Source organism: Hippopotamus amphibius, chromosome 9 (assembly GCF_030028045.1).
Source record: "Hippopotamus amphibius kiboko isolate mHipAmp2 chromosome 9, mHipAmp2.hap2, whole genome shotgun sequence".
Lineage (NCBI taxonomy): Eukaryota > Metazoa > Chordata > Mammalia > Artiodactyla > Hippopotamidae > Hippopotamus > Hippopotamus amphibius.
The window spans coordinates 79011528-79030973 of record NC_080194.1 but is presented as its reverse complement, the minus strand read 5'-3'; the positions used below and the strand labels follow the sequence as shown (position 1 = coordinate 79030973).

The 19446-nt window shown below is 42.2% G+C and overlaps 1 protein-coding gene across 7 annotated transcripts in view; it reads right to left on the bottom strand.

Moving 5' to 3' along the window:
- The window catches only part of ZBTB44 (zinc finger and BTB domain containing 44), a 69608-nt gene extending 57420 nt beyond the window's left edge, over window positions 1–12188 (bottom strand). For all 7 annotated transcript variants that reach the window (XM_057747945.1, XM_057747940.1, XM_057747941.1 and 4 more), the window contains exon 1: window positions 11659–12188. The gene's annotated coding sequence lies outside the window, so the exon portion shown is untranslated. The remainder of the gene's footprint in view (window positions 1–11658) is intronic.
- Window positions 12189–19446: the final 7258 nt, after the last annotated feature.

Genomic DNA, 19446 nt, shown 5'->3' with positions numbered 1-19446 from the left:
AAGGAAAGAGGCCAAGAAGAGATCATTCCTTCATAAATTCCTTCCTTTCGAAGGAACCAACCCTGCCAATAGGATGATTTCAGACTTCTAACCTCCAGAATGGAGACAAAAGTTTCTCTTTAAGTTATCCAGTTTGTGGCACTTTTGTTACAGCAGCCCTAGCAAACTAATACATGTTTGCTTTTCAAAGTACTGTAAAATGTAACTACATTAAATTTTAATGGACTAATAAATATTTCAACTAAAAGGCAAAGACTAGGATTAAAAAAGCAAGCCCAACTATATGTTCTTTATAAGAAACCTACTTTAAATAAAAAGAAAGACAGGTATGTTAGAAGATATACCATGCAAACAGCAAATAAAGGAAGACTAGTGTTGGTTTAACATCAAAGTAGACTGAATGACAAAGTATTAAGAGCGACACAAAGGTCACTGGTACACATTCTTTTCAAGTGCAACAAGGTATGTGTGTTCACCAAAACAGACCATATGCTGGGCCATAAGACAAATCTTAAAAAATTTTAAAGAAATGAATGCACAGTTATGTTCTCTACTCACAATAAAAAATTAGAAATTAAGGAGTTATCAAGAAAATACCTTGTATTTTAAATATAACACACTTCTAAATAATCCATAGTGAATAAGGAATCGACAAGGAAATTAGAAAATATTTTTAACTGAGTGATACTGAAAATACATCATCAACATTGTAGAATGCAGCTAAAGTAGTACTTACGTAAAATTTATAGCTTTAAATATATATATTAAAGAAGTTCTAAAAATCAGTGGCCCACTACCACACAATCTACCATCTCACATTCATTAGAATGACTACTATAAAAAACAAAATAAAATAACAAGTGTTGACAAGGATGTGGAGAAATGGAACCCTTGTGCACAGCTGGTGAGAATGTAAGTGTAGACATGATGGAAAATAGTATGGAATTACTCAAAAAATTAAACAGAGAATTACCATATGATCCAGCAATTCTACTTCTGGGTATACAGCCAAAAGAATTGAGGGCAGAAACATGAACATATACTTGTATATGAATGTTCATAAGAACATCATCCACAATAGCCAAATGGGAATATATGTACAATGGAATATTATTTAGCCTTTAAAAGGAATTTCTGGTATGTGCTATGAAATGGATGAACACTGATGTGAAACAAGCCAGTCACAAACTGACAAACATTGTTAAATTTCAATTATAAGAGGCCCCTAGAGCAGTCAAATTCACAGACAGAAGGTAGAAGGAGGTGGTTGCCAGGGGCTGGGGGAAGGGGGTTACTGTTTAATGAGTATAGAATTATATTACAGTTTTGCAGATGAAAGGAGTTCTGAGATAGATGGTGGTGATAGTTGCCTAACAATGTGAATGTACTTTATGCCACTGAACAGCACACTTAAAAATGGTTAAGGTGGTAAATTTTTTATCTGTATTTCACTACAATTAAAAAAATCAATGGCCTAGGCTTCTACCTTAAGAAGCTAGAAAATAAGCAAGACAAACCCAAAAGAAATAGAAGGAAATAAAGCTCAGACATAAATTAAAGAGAAAACAGACAAATCACAGAAAAAAAAATTAAAGCCAAAATGTGGTTCTCTGAAGAGATAAGCAAAATTGATAAGCCTTTAGCTAGACTGACCAAGGAGAAAAAAAGGTGGGAAAAAAAGGGCAAGGGGGTAACAGAAGGAAAACCTGGGAAAGTAATATACAGAAAGACCATGTTACCGAATCTAAGCTTGCTCTGCTCTCCGCATGGCAGGCCAATAAATTGGGAGATGAGGTGTTGAGGCAAGGAATAGCAACTTTATTCAGAAAGCCAGGCATCCGAGAAGATGGTGGATTATCATCTTATCATGATCGGGATGCTAGTTTCTTTTATAGAACGGAGATGGGGAAGAGGTGAGGAAGTAAAGTAAAAAGGCTATAAACCTTACAAAATATCTCCTGGTTTTGGCGAGCCTCGGGGAGGGGATGTGTATAGTTTTTTTTTTTTTTTTTTTGGCTGTATTGGGTCTTAGTTGCGGCACGCAGGATATGTTGCTGCATGTGGGCTTCTCTCTTGTGGTGCGTGGGTTTTCTTTTCTCTAGTTGTGCTGAGTTGGCTCCAGGGCACATGGGCTCTGTAGTCTGCAGCACGCAAGGCTCTCTATTTGAGGCACGCAGGCTTAGTTGCCCTGTGGCATGTGGGATCTTAGCTCCCTGGCCAGGGATCAAACTGGCCAGGGTTGGCCAGGGATTGAACCCATGTCCCCTGCATGGCAGGACAGATTTTTTTTACCACTGGACCAAGAGGGAAGTCCCAGGGATGTGCTAATTTCTTCTTTTCTGCAGCCATTCACAGGTGGGCAGGGTCAGGGTGTTTCCCTGCGAGGTGAACAAAGGCACTTTAGATTAACATCCAGGCAGAGGGGCAGGATTCCCTGAGGCAGTCCATTATGTATGCTTGTAGCTATAGACAGAACAAAAGCAATGGAAAGCAAAGGTCTAAGTAAAAAACAGATCCAACATAGAGTCAGATTTTGTTATTCCATTACAACCAGGATGGTAGAATGTTCCAGAAATGAAGGGTGTAGAGTATTTTGAGGAGTAGTTGACAGTGTCAAATGCTGCTGATGGGTCAAATAAGATACAGATTAAAGTCTATTCAATTTATCCACAAGGAGTCACTGATGACCTGAAAATAGCACACAATGGAGAGGTAGTAAAGTTAGATGCTAGACTGTAATAAAGATAAAGAGTATACAGAAATGAGGAAGTGAAAATTTTGAGTACAGACAATTCAATCTAAAGAAGTTTGGCTCTAAAGATAGGCAAGAAGTTTAGCTGGAGGGAAATAAGGGCTTGAGAGAGGATACTAGTATTTTTACAGAATGGGAGAAACTAGAGAATGCTTTTTCCCCCCCAGATAAGCTTTCCTAAATTGTGGTAAAATATACAGAGAATGTTCAGAGAAGGAAAAGATATAGAAAACAGGTGATAACAGATAGTGTAAGGTCCCTGGATAGGCAGAAAGAAACTAGATTCAGTGCTTGAGTAAAAGAAATAGCCTTAAACAGAAAGAGACCCAATGACAGGAAAAAAGAGGAAAGGAGGGGTGTAGTTAAAAGAGGTTTATAGGTGGGTAGTGAGTAGTAGGAATTCTCATCTGATAGATTTGGCTTTTATTTCTCTCTGAAGTTATAGGCAGAGGTTAGACTGCTGACAAGAGAGGAGATAAAGTAGAATTTTGAGGAAAAGGAAATATGAAAAAAAATGTGTGGAGGATAAAAAAAGGATGGCTAGGTGGCACCAAGGGCCCAAATGAAATTGGAGACCACAAATTTCTAGTGTCAATAATCTATCGCTTTTGAGTTATGTGTATCTCAAGCAACTGTTAAAAAATAATCAATGGTTTTGAACCATTTTTTTCAAAAAAGTAATAGTAATCATTAGTTAATACTTCCATAGTACTCAATATGTACCAAGCATTATCCTAAGTACTTTTTACGTATTAAATAATTTAATTTTCATACAACCTTTTGAGATAGGTATCACTTGGTATCTCCACTTAACCAAGGAAAATGAAGCACAAAGTTAAGGAACCAGCTCACAGCCATATAATTAGTAAATACCAGAGTCAAGATTTGAACCTAGGCAGTATGCTGTTATGCTCTTTACACTTAACTGCCTCTCAAAGTAAAGCTAAGTGAACCTAGTTGAAGGAAGTAGGGAGAAATGAGGAAACATAAAAGGCGGGCCAAAAACAAAGAGGCAGTGATTCCTGTACATATAAACAATTCTCATAGAAGTAGGATCTATATAGTTTCATATGGCACATAAAAGGCACCAAAGATTAAAAAAAAAACAAACCTGTCCTCACAGAGTAATGGAAAGCCAGCCACAAAAAGGAAATGAGTGATGTTGGACAATCCAAAGCAGAAAAGAAAAGCAAAGAGCAAAGGAAAAAGTAAAACACAGTCAAAAATGTAAAAAAGGAGAAAAAAAGGTAAAAATGGAAGAAAGCATGTGCACACATCTGTGCACGCACATAAACACAAGAGTCAAAAAGAAAAATGAAATGGAAGCAAAGTATGCCTGGAGTCCCTGAAAACTCTTACATTTTATCTTCTTTGTTTGGACCAAAGAATTTACTATTTTATCAAAGTGAACAAATAATTTAATAGAGGGTAGTTCTCAATAGGTTTGTTTGTTAACAGTAGGTGAAGATCAGATACCTAGGTTAATATCTGAATTAAGAGAAAATAATTTTTAAAAGGAATTATCTAAAGTTGCTTCAGAAACCCAAGGGTAGTAGTTCCACAAAATCCTGACTCCAAAGATTCAAAGTCTTGGTCATATGGTACCCCAAGATGTTTGTACAAGCTATGCTGAATGCATCAAAAACTATCAAAACCAAGTAAATAGCAAATCATGTCAACATTAAAAGTATATATACCATTTAATGCCTATAGAAGGACAGCAATATGGAATACTGAAATCACAAATTCTTGGGGTATCAAACATTTGTAATTTTAGTTTTTTTTTTTTTAAAGCTATACAATTATTAAAATGGAAGAACATTCAATATGGAGACAAAGATGTGCTCCTAAAAAAGTGAGACATCAATAAATTTCATTCATCAATTTTCACTCTTATAAGACAGAGTTATCAATGTGAAATACCACAATGATAAAAAAAATCAGTGATTTACTCCAGGATCAGTCATGTAAAAATGTGCTGGCTAAGGTCATCTTCGGCACTAATAATAATGTTAGTGAAGAACTTAATGGAATATTCAATGTGTCCTTCAAGAAGGAGTATAATATAAATTAAATGTATCTTTATATTTTTAAAGGCAAATATACAGTCACTATTTTATTTTAGATCCTGTGACTAAGAATCCAGAGATTTCCATCCAGCTCATTGTCTAAAATGGGATAAAGTATTTCTGATATAAAGAACAAAGGAAAACTACTGTGGCTTTCAGCTTAACAGGAGATAAATTTCAAGCAATTAGCCTGAGGTACAGGGAGAACTGTCTCAGCCATGACTGTGGTTGCATTTTAAAGTAAAAACACCCCATTATATGAGCATCTTATGTAAAGACATGCTCAATAGTAGTCACAAAATACCAGGAAATCATAGGAAGGAAAAAATATATATACGTATATATTCAATATATATAATAAAGATATTAGGGGCTTGAGGCGCACAGCTTCAGTAGTTGTGGCACTTGGGCTTCAGCAGTTGTGGCACACAGGCTCAGTAGCTGTGGCTCGTGGGCTCTAGAGAGCAGGCTCAGTAGTTGTGGCACACGGGCTTAGTTGCTCAGAGGCATGTGGGATCTTCCCAGACCAGGGATGGAACCCATGTCCCCTGCACTGGCAGGATGATTCTTAACCACTGCACCACCTGGGAAGTCTGCTTGTTTTAATTTGATTCATGATGAGTGAAAATATATCCAATTTTATGACATATATTTAGTTGTGAGATGCAGCAAAGTAGTTAAGTGCAACATTGAAGACAGACTTGAGTTTGAAACCTGGATATCCATTTCCTTAATTTGCAAAGATACCAACAGCAATAACAAAGGGTTAATGTGAGATTTCAATTAGATGATGTATCAAACGTTTGGCACAGTGCTATCTTTTTGAAAGGGCGCAACAAATGTTGGCAATAATCATCAGCGTATCAGCCCTGTCTACTACAACAGGCTCTAGCTGCTATGTGAGTATATACACCTATGCTACTGTTTGTGGCATTTTCCCATCGCCTTATGTGTTCTAATAATCTTGGGTGGTATATTTTACCAAGATTAAAGACAGAATGAAAGCAAATGGGCCCAAAGCATATGCATTCCTCATTCTCCCATTCCATTCCCGGAAGGAAAGATATGTGTGCTCTGTTACCAAAAGCAGCAGTGGTGTTCACAGAGGGAAACACACAGTGGGCACATCTTTTCCTGGGTAACAGGCAGCTGATAAACTGTGTAATTCTTCTCTGCTTACTTTAGACAAGCATTAATTGCTCCCTCTTAAATCCTCATTTGAAGGCATAATTATAATTTTTATCAAATTTTGCCCAATCGGTAAAAAATGTGCTATCTTCACTGATCACATAACCAAATACCTTTCATGTCGGCAGACAGCATACGTATATCAGTTTTGTTGTGTGACATATAAGTAGATGGATTCATAAAACTCTACCAACTACATGCCTCTTTAAAGATATGGTTTTCAGAATTCCCTGGTGGCCTAGTGATTAGGATTCTGGGCTTTCACTGCCAGCGCCTGGGTTCAACCCCTGATTGGGGAACTAAGATCCCACAAGCCACGCAGCCAAAAGGGAAAAGAAAAAAAAAATAAAACAACTGACCAATCAATAAACACATGATTTTCAAAGTAAAGCTTGCAAAAACAAGCTTGAAATCTACTTTTTTGTTCACCTCTAAAGATTAGTTTAGGACTTCTTAGGTGGCGCAGTGGTTAAGAATAAGCCTGCCAATGCAGGGGAAATGGGTTCGAGCCCTCCTCTGGGAAGATTCCACATGCCACGGAGCAACTAAGCCTGTGCACCACAACTATTGAGCCTGTGCTCTAGAGTCCGTGATCCACAACTATTGAGCCCGTGTGCCGCAACTATTGAAGCCCACGCGCCTAGAGCCCGTGCTGCGCAAGAAGAGAAGCCACTACAATGAGCCCGTGCACCACAATGATGAACAGGCCCCGCTTGCAGCAACTAGAGAAGGCCCATGTGCAGAAACAACGAAGACCCGACGCAGCCAATAAATAAATAAATTAAATAAATTTATTAAAAAAAAGATTAGTCTAGTGCTTTCTCTTTGCCAGAAGAATCGGAACCTAATCACAAAAATTAAATATACTCTTATATCACTTCACATAAGTAACATACTTTTTCCACCGTTAATCCTTCTGCACTGTTAATATATGAGAATATATTAGATATTAAAAGGTATGACAAAGTTAAAGAACACTTCATCTTAGAAACTAATTTGGGTGAGGCTTCTTTAAGCAGATTTTAAAAATATTATTTTGACTTTTGAACCCTGTATATATTTTATATACTCAAAAATAAAATTTAAAAAGGGAACCCTGCTACACTGTTGGTGGGAATGTAAACTAGTGCAGCCACTATGGAGAACAGTATGGAAGTTCCTTGAAAAACTAAAAATAGAGCTACCATATGATCCTACAGTCCCACTCCTGGGCATATATCTGGAGAAAACCATAATTCAGAAAGATATATGTACCCCAATGTTCACTGCAGCATTAGTTACAATAGCCAAGACATGGAAGCAACCTAAATGTTCACTGACAGATGAATGGATAAAGATTTGGATACACACACACACACACACACACAGAGGAATATTACTCAGCTATTAAAAAGAACGAAATAATGCCATTTGCAGCAACATAGATGGACCTAGAGATTATCATAGTAAGTGAAGTAACTCAGAAAGAGAAAGACAAATGTCATATGATATCACTTATATGTGGAATCTTAAAAAGTGATAAAAATGAACTTATTCACAAAACAAACAGACTCACAGACAACGAAACAAACTTATAGTTAACAAAGGGGAAAAGGGGGAATGAAAAATTAGGGGTTTGGGATGAACAGATACACACTACTAAATATAAAATATCAAGGACCTATTATATGGCACAGGGAACTATATTCAATATCTTGCAATAACCTATAAAGGAAAAGAATCTGAAAAAGAATATACACACACACACATCTGAATCACTCTGCTGTACACCTGAAACCAACACAACATTGTAAATCAACTATACTTCAACAAAGAGTTGTTTCTTTTGGAAAAAAAATAAAAATTTGAAAAGAAAACCCTAAAGTAAAAAAGGAAACCAATGAACCATATCAAATTGGCAGCATAACCAAACAGAGAAAAGTACTTCAAGTGACTTCTGAACGCAATAAGTACTGATTATACAGCCTTCACATGATATATTCTAAAGACATTAATAAATGCAAAGAAATCTTAAACTTTACTCAGAGGTTTATTGTGAGTAATGATATTGGTATAAAAGTTTTGAAGTGATTTTAAGTATACACAGTAGGATAAGGCAAGTATGTTATTTTTATTAGGAACCAAGATTTTCATTTAAGACGAGACAAATATAGAATCAAAGAAGGAAAAATCTATGTTAAATTTAAATTGGATATATCGCTATGAACTTGATTAAACAAACAAGCAAAAAACCACTTTTAGTTCTCCCCTCTGAAAGGGCCTAGAAGCAGTGACACTCCAGCAGCAATGAACAACACCCAGATATTGGTTTCTATACACCATTTCTCACTAAAAAAGAACCAAGACTCCTTAGATAAGCAGCCTGCTGTGGATCTGAAACAAGGAAAGTAACAAGGGAAGCCTGGGATATCCTGTGCCAGAAAGCACTACAAGACTAATGGTGAGCAGGAACATTAAAGACATAGGAGCCAGCCTGAAAGGGTTCCTACTGTCGAAATTTCAGGCAGTTTGATCGTCAAAAAGAAAAAAGACTGCAATGGTTATTTAAAACCCATAGTGATATTAACACAAGTTCATGTGTGGGACACACAGTGAGGTCAAACAAACTGAAAAGTCAGTTTGGAGCAGACAAAGGTTTACTGCAGGGCCATGGAAGGAGACTGAGTGGCTCAAGCCCTAAAAGCCCCGAACTCCCTGAAGGGTTTCAGCTAAGTACTTTTACAAGGCAGTATGGGGCAGGTGGGGGTGGGGGGGTCCGGTCGTCCCTGCAGTGTAAGTGATCAGCTTGTGCTCAATTCTCTGACTGGCTGATGGCGAGGTAGCAGGATGGTGTCACAGGGGTTAACATTTTCAGTCCTTAGGCTCCAGGAGACCTGGGGCTATAAGCTCAAGGTCGCCAAGTAGTTTACATCTTCAATTTGTTGGAGGGGGGTGGGCTTCTTACATCTGCAAAGCAACTCAGGAAATTTCCTTCAAACACTATTATCTAGGTACTTCAGAGAGGAGCTAAAGCAGAGGATAAGGGGGAAGGCCTGTCTGGGGAAGGCCCCAAGGGGTCCTGCTCTGTTACAGAATCCCCACAAAAACAAACAAAAACAACCTTATTTGCCACCATTGGTGGTGACTATCTCCCCAGCTCTTTACTCTGAATATCAATAACTAAAGGGAGGATATTAGCATTTTTAGGAGGAAGTTTAGTTCACTCCTAGTTAATGAAGGAAATCTTCCTGACAGAAAATCTCCAATAAAATAACTGATTTCAGCGAGAGTCATCAACGGGTGCTAAAATTACTGAGCAAAAGGCAGGCAGAAACCGGTATTTGCTTGGTGTCAGGTATTACCCTAAGATCACATACAAATCACAAAGAAGCAAACCACACCTTCATAACAGATCAGGTAGTCACCACTGATCAAGTGGCCACATTTAGTATCCTTAATAGTGTGGCAGTCTGATGTTGAACACCTCCTATGTGATGTAACATGAAGTACATAGCATCAGCTATTAAATACTCTTGCCAAATAGTCTTCCTTAAGCCAATCAAGCTTTTCTTTAGACCCAACTTCCAGTAACAGGTAATTCAGGGGGATGAGGAATAAACTAAATGACACCATTAGGAAACAGACAAGCCCGGAAGTGGGAGCACTCTATAAAGCAAGTGGTTTGGTTAACTGTCAGAATAAAATAAGATGGGTACTGGCCTTTTAAAAAAAGGACTGGGGGGACCTCCCTGGTGGCACAGTGGTTAAGAATCTGCCTGCCAATGCAGGGGACACGGGTTCGAGCCCTGCTCCAGGAAGATCCCACATGCCATGGAGCAACTAAGTCCGTGCGCCACAACTACTGAGCCTGTGCTCTAGAGCCCTCATGCCACAACTACTGAAGTCCACCTGCCTAGAGCCTGTGCTCCGCAACAAGAGAAGCCACCGCAATGAGAAGCCCATGCACCGCAACAAAGAGCAGCCCCCATTCACGCAACTAGAGAAAGCCTGCGGGCAGCAATGAAGACCCAACGCAGCCAGTAAATAAATAAATTTATTTTTTTAAAAAAAGGGACTAGAGGCATAATCAACAAATACAGTGTAAAAATCTTGACTGAATATACCTGGGGGGGGGGGGTTCCCAAAGAGACCTCGGAGTACTAAGGATATTTTTATACGGATCATTAATTTAGAAAGGCGTTGACAATGATATTGGGGTTAGTAGACTGTCCTTAGTTTTAGGAAACGCTTGCTGAAATACTGGAGTATCATGCTGTCTGCAATTTACTATCAAATGATTACACAGACAGATACACACAGAGAGGGAGGAGATGGGGGAAACTATGGCAAAAATGTCAATCACTGAATTCAGGTACTGGAGTATTCGCTGCATTTTTCCATCAATTTCAAAGAGACTGACATAATTAAGTTTTTAAAAAGTGTACCTGTACTGAGAGGTACAGTAGAAAACACATCTACACTGGAATTATATCTGGGTACAAATCTCACCTCTAATCACTAACTAGTTGTGTGGCCTAAAGCAGGTTACTTACTGTCACTTAAGTCTGTCTCACCTGTAAAACTCAAGTAATATCTAAGTCATCAGGTTGTTCTGAGAATCAAATCAAATATGTAAAATGCCTAGCAGTGTTTCACGGAATAAATCTGGTTTCCAAAATTAATATAATCATCCTAAGATACAAGACTATAGGAAAACGTTCTTTTCATTACTGCCACATTCCATGATTAGGAAACTACATTAGGTAAAATTAAATATCCATTGGCAGTCAAAGTGAAGTAACAGGGGTAAATAACTGTATAAATGAAAATTTATATAACATTTCTTTAAATGCAATAATTCCAACTGAAACCCTCCAGGCAAAAAAAATCTACCTATCCAAACTATTGGTATCTATCAAATTGTGAAGTCTGCATTTGGTGTTAGCCTCTATCCGAATAAAACAGTAAGAAAAGTGGAAGTTAAAGCGAATATCTTCCTGACCAACAGATAATCTACTTATATGTCGAAAAAAATCTAAGTTTTGGCCTTCATTTCTATAAGTAAATTCCAATAAAGCACACAATTATTGGGCTTTATTCTACATTCTAGTTAAGCTTCATACAACTCACAAACATGCAGTTTCCTTTCATCAGTGCCAACGTACTCGTCATTTCACTCGCAGGTAACCCTTTACTGGTTAGGCCAGAAGAAAATGACTAGATGCAGACAGATCCCCAGGTAGGGAAGAAAAAAAGCTTTTCGTTTTTTGTTTTTAAAGTAAGGGCCACCCTTTTCTTTCCAGTACCAGAGAAAAAGCAGGGGAGAGGAGGGAACGGTGGGTCTCGGGATCCGGGCTCGACCAGGTGAGAAGCTAACACCCCGCCTCCTCGGGGTTAGGGTGCTGGGCACACGCGCTTGCGGATGCGGGGCGTCCTGGGAGATCGGGGCAGTTTCTCCCAGACAGCGGGGGCCCAGGGCCAGTCTCCTCCCCGACGGTTTATATGCCATTGAGGGGACCCCGCGGGGTGTCTCCAGGCGCAGATGGCGGTGACGAGACCAGGCGTTCCCTTCCGTCCAGCGCCCAGATGGGGGACTCGCGGTGTCAGCCCCTCCGCGGGCGCGCCGGGGGGCGGCGAAGAGGGCCGGCCCTGCCCTCCCCACCCCGTTACCTGCGGGCGGCGGTGCCGGGGCCCGGAGGCCTGCTGCTCCTCCTCCTCCTCCTCCCGCCAGGCCGAGGCGGCGAGGTGGCGGCGGCGGCGGCCCGGGGGGAGGGGGCGGAGCGCTTGGCCCGCAGCCTCTCTCCTCCCCCGGGAGGCGGAGGGGACCCTATCTCGGGCCGCCGCGCCTAGGCCCGTGGACAGCCTGCGGCAGGGGCATGGCGGCCCCGAGCAGCGGCGTGCCTGCGAGATGGGAGAGTGCGAGGCGGCGGGAGGGGAGCGCTCCGGAGGCCTGAGGGGAGGAGCGAGGGGGCCCGGCGAGCCGCGCGCGGGCGGCCGTTGGGGGCGGTTGGCAGAGGGCAGGCGGCGGTTTGGGGAGCGCGGCGACGGCTCGCGTTTTCCCGGCGGGGCGGGGTGGGGAAGGGGAAGGGGAATGAGGGGAGGGGAGGGGGAGGTTGGGAGGGAGCCGCCGCCGCGCGCGTGCGGGCCGGCGCCGCCGCCGTTGCCTCTCCGCTCACTTCAGCCTGTTTGGGGGCACTTTGTTTGTGTCCCACAATGCTCTGCGCGGGCGGCCGGGCTAGGGAAAGGGAGGGTAAGTGGGCGGGGCGGGGCGAGCTTGGGGGCGGGGCGCGAACTCCGGGCGGAGAGACGCAGGTACTGCGCAGGCGCAGAGAAGGCTGCTCCCGGTCGTCGTTCCTTGAACTGTGGGCGACTCGGTCTCCTGACGCACCCGCGGGTTTTGACCTGGGTCGTGCATCTTTGCGGCTGTGCACACGTGCCGAGTTACCTGCACACGCCGCCTAGGCCCTGGCCTGTTCGTCCTTTCTCTGCCCAGTCAGCTCAGCCGGCTTCCCGTTAACCCTAACAACCATTTCTGGGCATGGTTCACAGTTCTTGCCTTTTATTTTTTTCTTTTCCTTTCTTTGAACTAAAACCGAAACAAACTCCTGTTTTCTCGAGTGGTTTCTGCAGCAGCGCTGAACCGGAACACCCCAGCCTCTTTCTCTCGGTGAGGGGGGTGAGCTGGTCGTCAGCCCATTTCTCACACACGGAAACTGAGGCCTGCGGAGAGGCGGCCCCCGGACAGGTGAGGACGCCGAGCCCCGCTGGCTCCCGCGCCCGCTTCCCCCCGCAGGCCTCCGCACCCGGGGGCGTCCTCTCGGCGCCCGAGGATTGTTCTAGAACTTCCCGGGGCCACCTGGCCGCACGTGCGGTTCTGAAATGACCTGAGAAATCCATCTCGTTCCCCCAACACGGGGGCACCGAGAACCGCTCCCCAAATATGCCAGTTCCTTTCACACCTGGAGTCTCATTTGGTTCCATCGCCACTAACCTGGCTTTCCGACGAGGGCGTGTGCGGGGCGCCCCGAAGTGACCGGTACTGCGGGGGGCTTGAGAGTTCTCGGTCTACTGCACTATCGAGTAAAGTGTTCAGACTCCGGGGACCCCAAGCCTTAGCGTCCCCGGGCCGGCGGGCGAGCGCTCGGAAGGGACCGGGCGGGTAGGAGGGGCGCCCGGGGCCGCGGGCAGAAGCGCGCCCCAGGCAAGCGGGCCGGCCGCGCGGGGGCGGACGGGGTGCGGCCTGCAGCGCCTGGGGCGCCCGCTATCTGCACACTTTGTTTTCCCACGCCTCCAGCTTTCGCACCAAGAGACCTCTCCAAAGGGCTTTGTGCACGGTGGGCTGACATACCCTTTGAAGTAGAGTGGAGCTTTCTTCTGAATTACTTGGCAGCGTTCTGCATTAATCTTCTCCCTGAGAGACAAGCACCCCAGCACCCTAGCACTCCCTCTTTCCAACCACTGAAATCTACCTTAGAAATGAGGGCCATAAAAACAACGTTTAATTTTATAGTCTTTTGTGGTTTCCAACAGATTTTCAAGTGTATATAACGTTTACTCCTCACAGCAACTGTAATACGTAAATTTTTACCGTTATTCCCACCATTATTTTTTATTATTCCCATTTCAGAGGTGAGGAAAGTCAGGAAGGTGCGAATGAAGTCCAGGAAGTTTGTGCTGCGATTTGAAGAAGGAGAAGAAAGAGAAGACGGAATGCTTACCCTGGGAGGGGAATGGCAGCGACAGAGCAAATCTCAGAAGGGCAGGAGCCTTGAAGTCCTGGTGGGGCTTGTGTTAGAGCAGGTGCACAAGGTAATATCTGGAGAAGAATCAGGGTGGGAATAAAACAGTTAAATCCCGTCGAGCTCTCCTAGGGCATTTAGTAGGACAGTCAGTAAAGGATCTCTAGGCAAGTCCTTACTGCTTCCCAGAGAACTGAAGTGACAGCTCTGGCACAAAATATAGCTTTTCTTGTATTACTCTCTTGTCTCTTCTCCCTTTCCTCCCTTTTTGTACTTTTATATTTTTCATTTTAAATTTAAAAATTATCATCCTCTCACCCCACCCCTGCCATGGGACTGGAGGATCAATGAACCACCCAATGGTTGTGGGGCCCTGAGGGCACAGGGCTAGATTCTTGGATAGGGTGTGAGAAAAAATACAAAGATTAACTTTGCAGGAGTCCTGTGTTTGGACTTTGGGCAGGGTCAGTTTCTGTGGCTTCTGCAGCCTCCCACCTTCTTCCTGGGCTAGCAGAAACTTGCCCTTGGGTTGGTGGAATATATACACCTTTCTTTGACACTAGATTAAATAATACTGCTGGGAGGACTTTATGAAACCAGAATCCTGCACACAGGTGAAACAAACAAACGTAGACACTATGAGGAACTTTTAATTATTAACCTGGTGTAAGTGATTCTGAGGAATTCAAATTCCAGGTGAAGAGGGTTTTATTTCAGCCGTTAGCTGTTTGGGGGACCAAATTCTGGCAGAAATGGCACTTGCTTGTAGTAGACCATTAGTGCTGAATGGGAACTTAGTTATTTAGCAAGAACATTGGACACTTAAGTGAAAGATCTCTACTCCAACTTGGATAATTCCAATAGAGGAGAACTCATTACTGCAGAAAGCACCCTTGCTCCTTTATTAGATCGTTGCAACTATATTAACAAAATTAGTCTTGCTCCTCAACCCTGAAATGTGCACCTCTTCTAGTATTCCCATTTCATCATCCATCCAGTTGAGCACATCAGCTTTTCTACTTCACTACTTTACCACATCTCAGTTACAACCCATTCAGTCCTGCTGAATTTGTCCATTCCTATGGCCACCATCCTAATCTTATAACCGAGCAGGACCCCATGGGGGCCTTCCAGGGACAGGCCTTCCCTCCGTCTTTGGCTCCTCTTTGAAGTATCTAGGTAATAGTATTTGATGCACACTTCCTGAGTTGTTTTGCAGATGTAAAACAACAGCAACAACAACACCCCTCTCCAACAAATGGAAGATGTTAACTACTTGACACCTTGAGCACATAGCCCCCGGCCTCCTGGAGCCTAAGGACTGGTAATGTTAACCCCTGTGACACCATCCTGCTACCTCACCATCAGCCAACCAGAGAACTGTGCACAAGCTGATCACATACCCTGGACCCCCCCCCCCCCCCACACTTGGCCTTTAAAAGTGCTTCGCCCAAACCCTTCAGGGAGTTTTCCGGGGCTTTTAGGGTATGAACCACCCATCTCCTTGCATGGCCCTGCAATAAACTTTTGTTTGCTCCAGTCTCCAACTTTTTAGTTTGTTTGGCCTCACTGTGTGTTGGGCACGCAAACTTGCATTAACAATCTAAGACACCAGCCAATACCTGATGCCTGGAGAATTGTAATACCACTTACCTGATTTCCCAAATACACCCCCCTTCTCTTCACTCTCTGCATTGTAGCCAGAGTTATAATGCATAGTGATCTTATCACTCAACAATGGCTTCCTTTTGTTTTTAGGATAAAATCTCAAACTTTTACCGTGGCTTTCACAGCTACATAATGTGGGACTGTTAAATATGTAGCTTCAGCTTCAACTCTCATTATACTCTTTCAAGGAACATGCCAACTGCAGGTTTTTTATTTTCACATCTTCTAAAATGCCACATTCTTTCCTCCAATGCACACATTATTCCCTCTGTGTATGTGTACTTTTTTCCTTAGTTAATTCCTCTCAATCGACACATCTCTTCTACATATATATGTATTTAAAGAGAAGAACCAGAAGGACAAATGGCCTCACTTTTGCTAAAGCCCGTGATACCAAACCTAGATTTAATACCTGACCTAATTGCGGTTTCGACCTTTACTGGGAATATAATCTTAATCAGCCAATTCGGAATTTCTGGTCAGCACTAATGAGGTAATCTGTCACATAGACCCTCTCTGTTCCTTACGCCATCCTGCCCCAGGAAGAAGAAAGCAATCTGTGAGATAAAACCATTGCTGTCCCTTCCCCGACAGAAGAAGATGTCCTGGCCTAATAGGAATCCTTTATATTTTTTTTATTAAAAATCCCTCGCCCCCACCCTTTTTCCTATTAAACCTTCTGTTTTGTACAGCCCCTCAGAGCACACTTCTTTGCTAGATGGGATGCTACCAGATTCAGGAATCACTGGATAAACTGAATTAGATCTTCAAATTTACTGAGTTGAATTTTGTTTTTTTAACAGTATATATGAACATTATGAGATATAATTCACACGCCATACAATGCACCCATTTAAGTGTTAAAGTTCAGTGTTTTTTTAGTATATGCACAGAATTGTGCAGTCATAAGGACAGTCAATTTTTGAACATTCTCACCCCAAGAAGAAACTCGTATCATTAGCAGTCACTCTCCTTTCCTCCCCAACTCCTCAGCCCTAGGCAACCACTGATCTGTCTACTTTCTGCCTTTAAAGATTTGCCCATTCTGGGCATTTCATATAAATTGAATTCAGCTCTTTTCTTGACAACCACTCATTCAAGTCCTCCTCCCCCGTTTCCCCAAACTGTGTTAGATCCCATGGTATAGATTCTTAGCGCTCCCTGCATTTCTCCTACACTCTTCTAATTACCACTGTAGTTCCCTCTGATCATTCACGACTTTAATCCCAGAGCCTAGCGCAGTGTCTAGCCCATAATAGGCACTTGATAAATGTGTAATGAATGAATCACAGTTAATGAAATAGATGAAATAAATGAACATGGGGGCCAATTTTATCAGTTAGTAGAGTGGCAGCTTCCCGAGACCTGCGACGTGAGGGAAGAAGCCTGTGCTCAGGTAGACTTACCCATTCTTCTGCAAGATGCCGGAATAGCCATGATTGAAGTCCATCCTTTTGATTTTTGAAGACTCATTAGGTCTTTAAAATGCAACTATTAAAATACAACTCATCTTCAGAAGGGGAATTGGTGGTTTAATTTTTTTTTAACTTTGTTTTTTATTTTTATTAATTAATTAATTTAATTTGTTTATTGGCTGCATTGGGCCTTTGGTTGCTGCACATGGGCTTTCTCTAGTTGCAGCAAGCAGGGGCTACTCTTCTTTGTGGTGCACTGGCTCCTCATTTCGGTGGCTTGTTGCGGAGCATGGGCTCTAGGTGCGTGGGCTTCAATAGTTGTGGCACATGGGTTTAGTTGCTCCACAGCACGTGGGATCTTCCTGGAGCAGGGCTTGAACCTGGGTACCCTGAGTTGGCAGGCGGATTCTTAAACTTCTCAAAACTAAATATTACCCACACTCACTGTTCTTTGCTTTTGCAGCTTCTCTTTACTTTTACTTGTCATCCTCTCTAACTTGATCTTTCCTTCACTCCACCTTCTTACTGTCACCAATTGCTTCTGTGTTGCTAATCCAGAGGATATTTATTTTCACTCTCATCTTACTGGACCTTGGGGTGGGGGCTGGGGTCAGGCAGGAGATGCTGCATGGCTCATGGAATCCTAGTTCCCTGATCAGGTATTGAACCTGGGCCCATGGAGTTGAGTCCTAACCACTGAACCGCCAGGGAATTCCCCATCTTACTGGACTTTTGAGCAGCATTGGGTCTTGTGGCGTACTCGCTACAACTTGAAACACTCTCTTCCTTGTCTTTTCTGACATTCTCAATGTGCATCCAGGGTTGAGAACTAGTGTTTATACTATCTTCCAAGGCCAGTGATTCTCAAAAATGTGGTCTCCAGAACTGCAGCATTAGCATCACCTGTCAAATTGTTAGAAATGTGAATTCTTAAGTCATATCTAGACCTATGAACTCAGAAGCTCTGGGATAGAGGCCCAGCGATCTGTGTTTGAATGAACTCTCCAGGTAATTCAGAGCCTTGCTCAATTTTAAGAACTGGTGCCCTGGCAAACCCATCCACTCACATAAACTCTATGAGCCATTGATTCTTAAATGTACATTGCTAGCCCAGATGTCTCTACCAAGCTCCAGATCTGCCTGTCTAACTGCCTACTATGAATAGTTCCACTTTGCTTGGTTATCTCAGAGATACCTCAGACTCAACATGTCCAAGATAGATGAATGGCCTTCTTCTGTAGACAGGGTTCTTGCTCACTGTGTTCTAATCACCAAAGGGTACCATGTTAGATCCAGGCACAAAAATCAGAACCCGGGATCATCCCTGACACATCCCTCACTCAATTTATTATTAAATTATGTCAGTTTTGCTTTCCAGATTTCTTTTAATATAAATATCTTTATTGTGGAGAATTTCAAATATATAAAAAATAGAAGAGTTAAAGACATATAAACATGTACATAACACCCAAGCCCCCAAATCCAATCAATGGCCAATGTTCCCTCATCCATACCCCCATGCATTTTTCCCCTTCCCATATTATTTTGAAGAAAATTCCAGATATATGATTTTCTATGTAAATAGTTTGTATTTCTAAAAGAGATACTTAAAAAAAAACCTCTCAATGCCATTATCAAAATGAAAAATTATTTCTTGGTATCATTAAATATCCAGTTAATATTCACATTTCCAACAGACTCATAATTGTTACAATTTTTTTTTTTAACCAGCTGTTTCAGTTAGGAGCTATACTGTGTTTGGTTGATACATTTTTAAAGTCCTCTGTTTTTTTTTTTTTTTTTCTTTTTCTTTATTTGTTTTCCCAGTTTTTGTTGTTGTTGGTTTTTTTTTCCCCCATGCCTCTCAGCTTTCAGGATCTCAGTTCCCAGACCAGGAATTGAACCTGGGCCACAATAGTGAAATCCTGGAATCCTAACCATTAGGCCACCAGGGAACTCCCAGTATTTGTTTTTGTTTTTGTTTTTAAATTTAAGGAACTAGGTTGTTTGTCCTTTAGTTTTTGCCACAATCCAGATTTTGTCAGTTGCATCCCCATGGCATACTTTAACATGTTACTTTGTCCTCTGTTACTTTCTATAAATTGGTGGTAAGATCTAGATGTTTTATCGGATTTGAGTTTAATTTTTTGGCAGGATACCTTCATAGGTGGTGTGTATTTTTCCATTAGGAGACACACAATGTGTGCTTGTCTCTCTTTTTGTAGTGTTAACAGCTGTTGATGAATAATGCTTGCATCAGTTCGTTCATTAGGAGTTTTGAAATGGTGATATAATTCAATCATTCTTCATTTAGTAGCTGCAGTGTTTCTGCAAGGAAATCACCGCTCTTCAATTATTTGATTACCCAGTGGTATAGTTTATGTAAGAAAGAAGGATAAATGCTGATTCTTTCCCTTTCACTAACTATCTCCTAACCCTGTCTACTCTCATTTTCAACTGCTACCACCCTGATCCAAAATCCTTAACCTAACCTCCAAGATCTTGAATTTTCAGTGCGCCTGTTCATCTTGCAAGGTCCTAAACGATCTGGTCCCTGCCTGTTTCTCCAGCCTCATTTCATGCTGTTTTTCTCCGCCTTTTCTTGCTAGATCCAAGCCTCAAAAGCCCTTTGATCA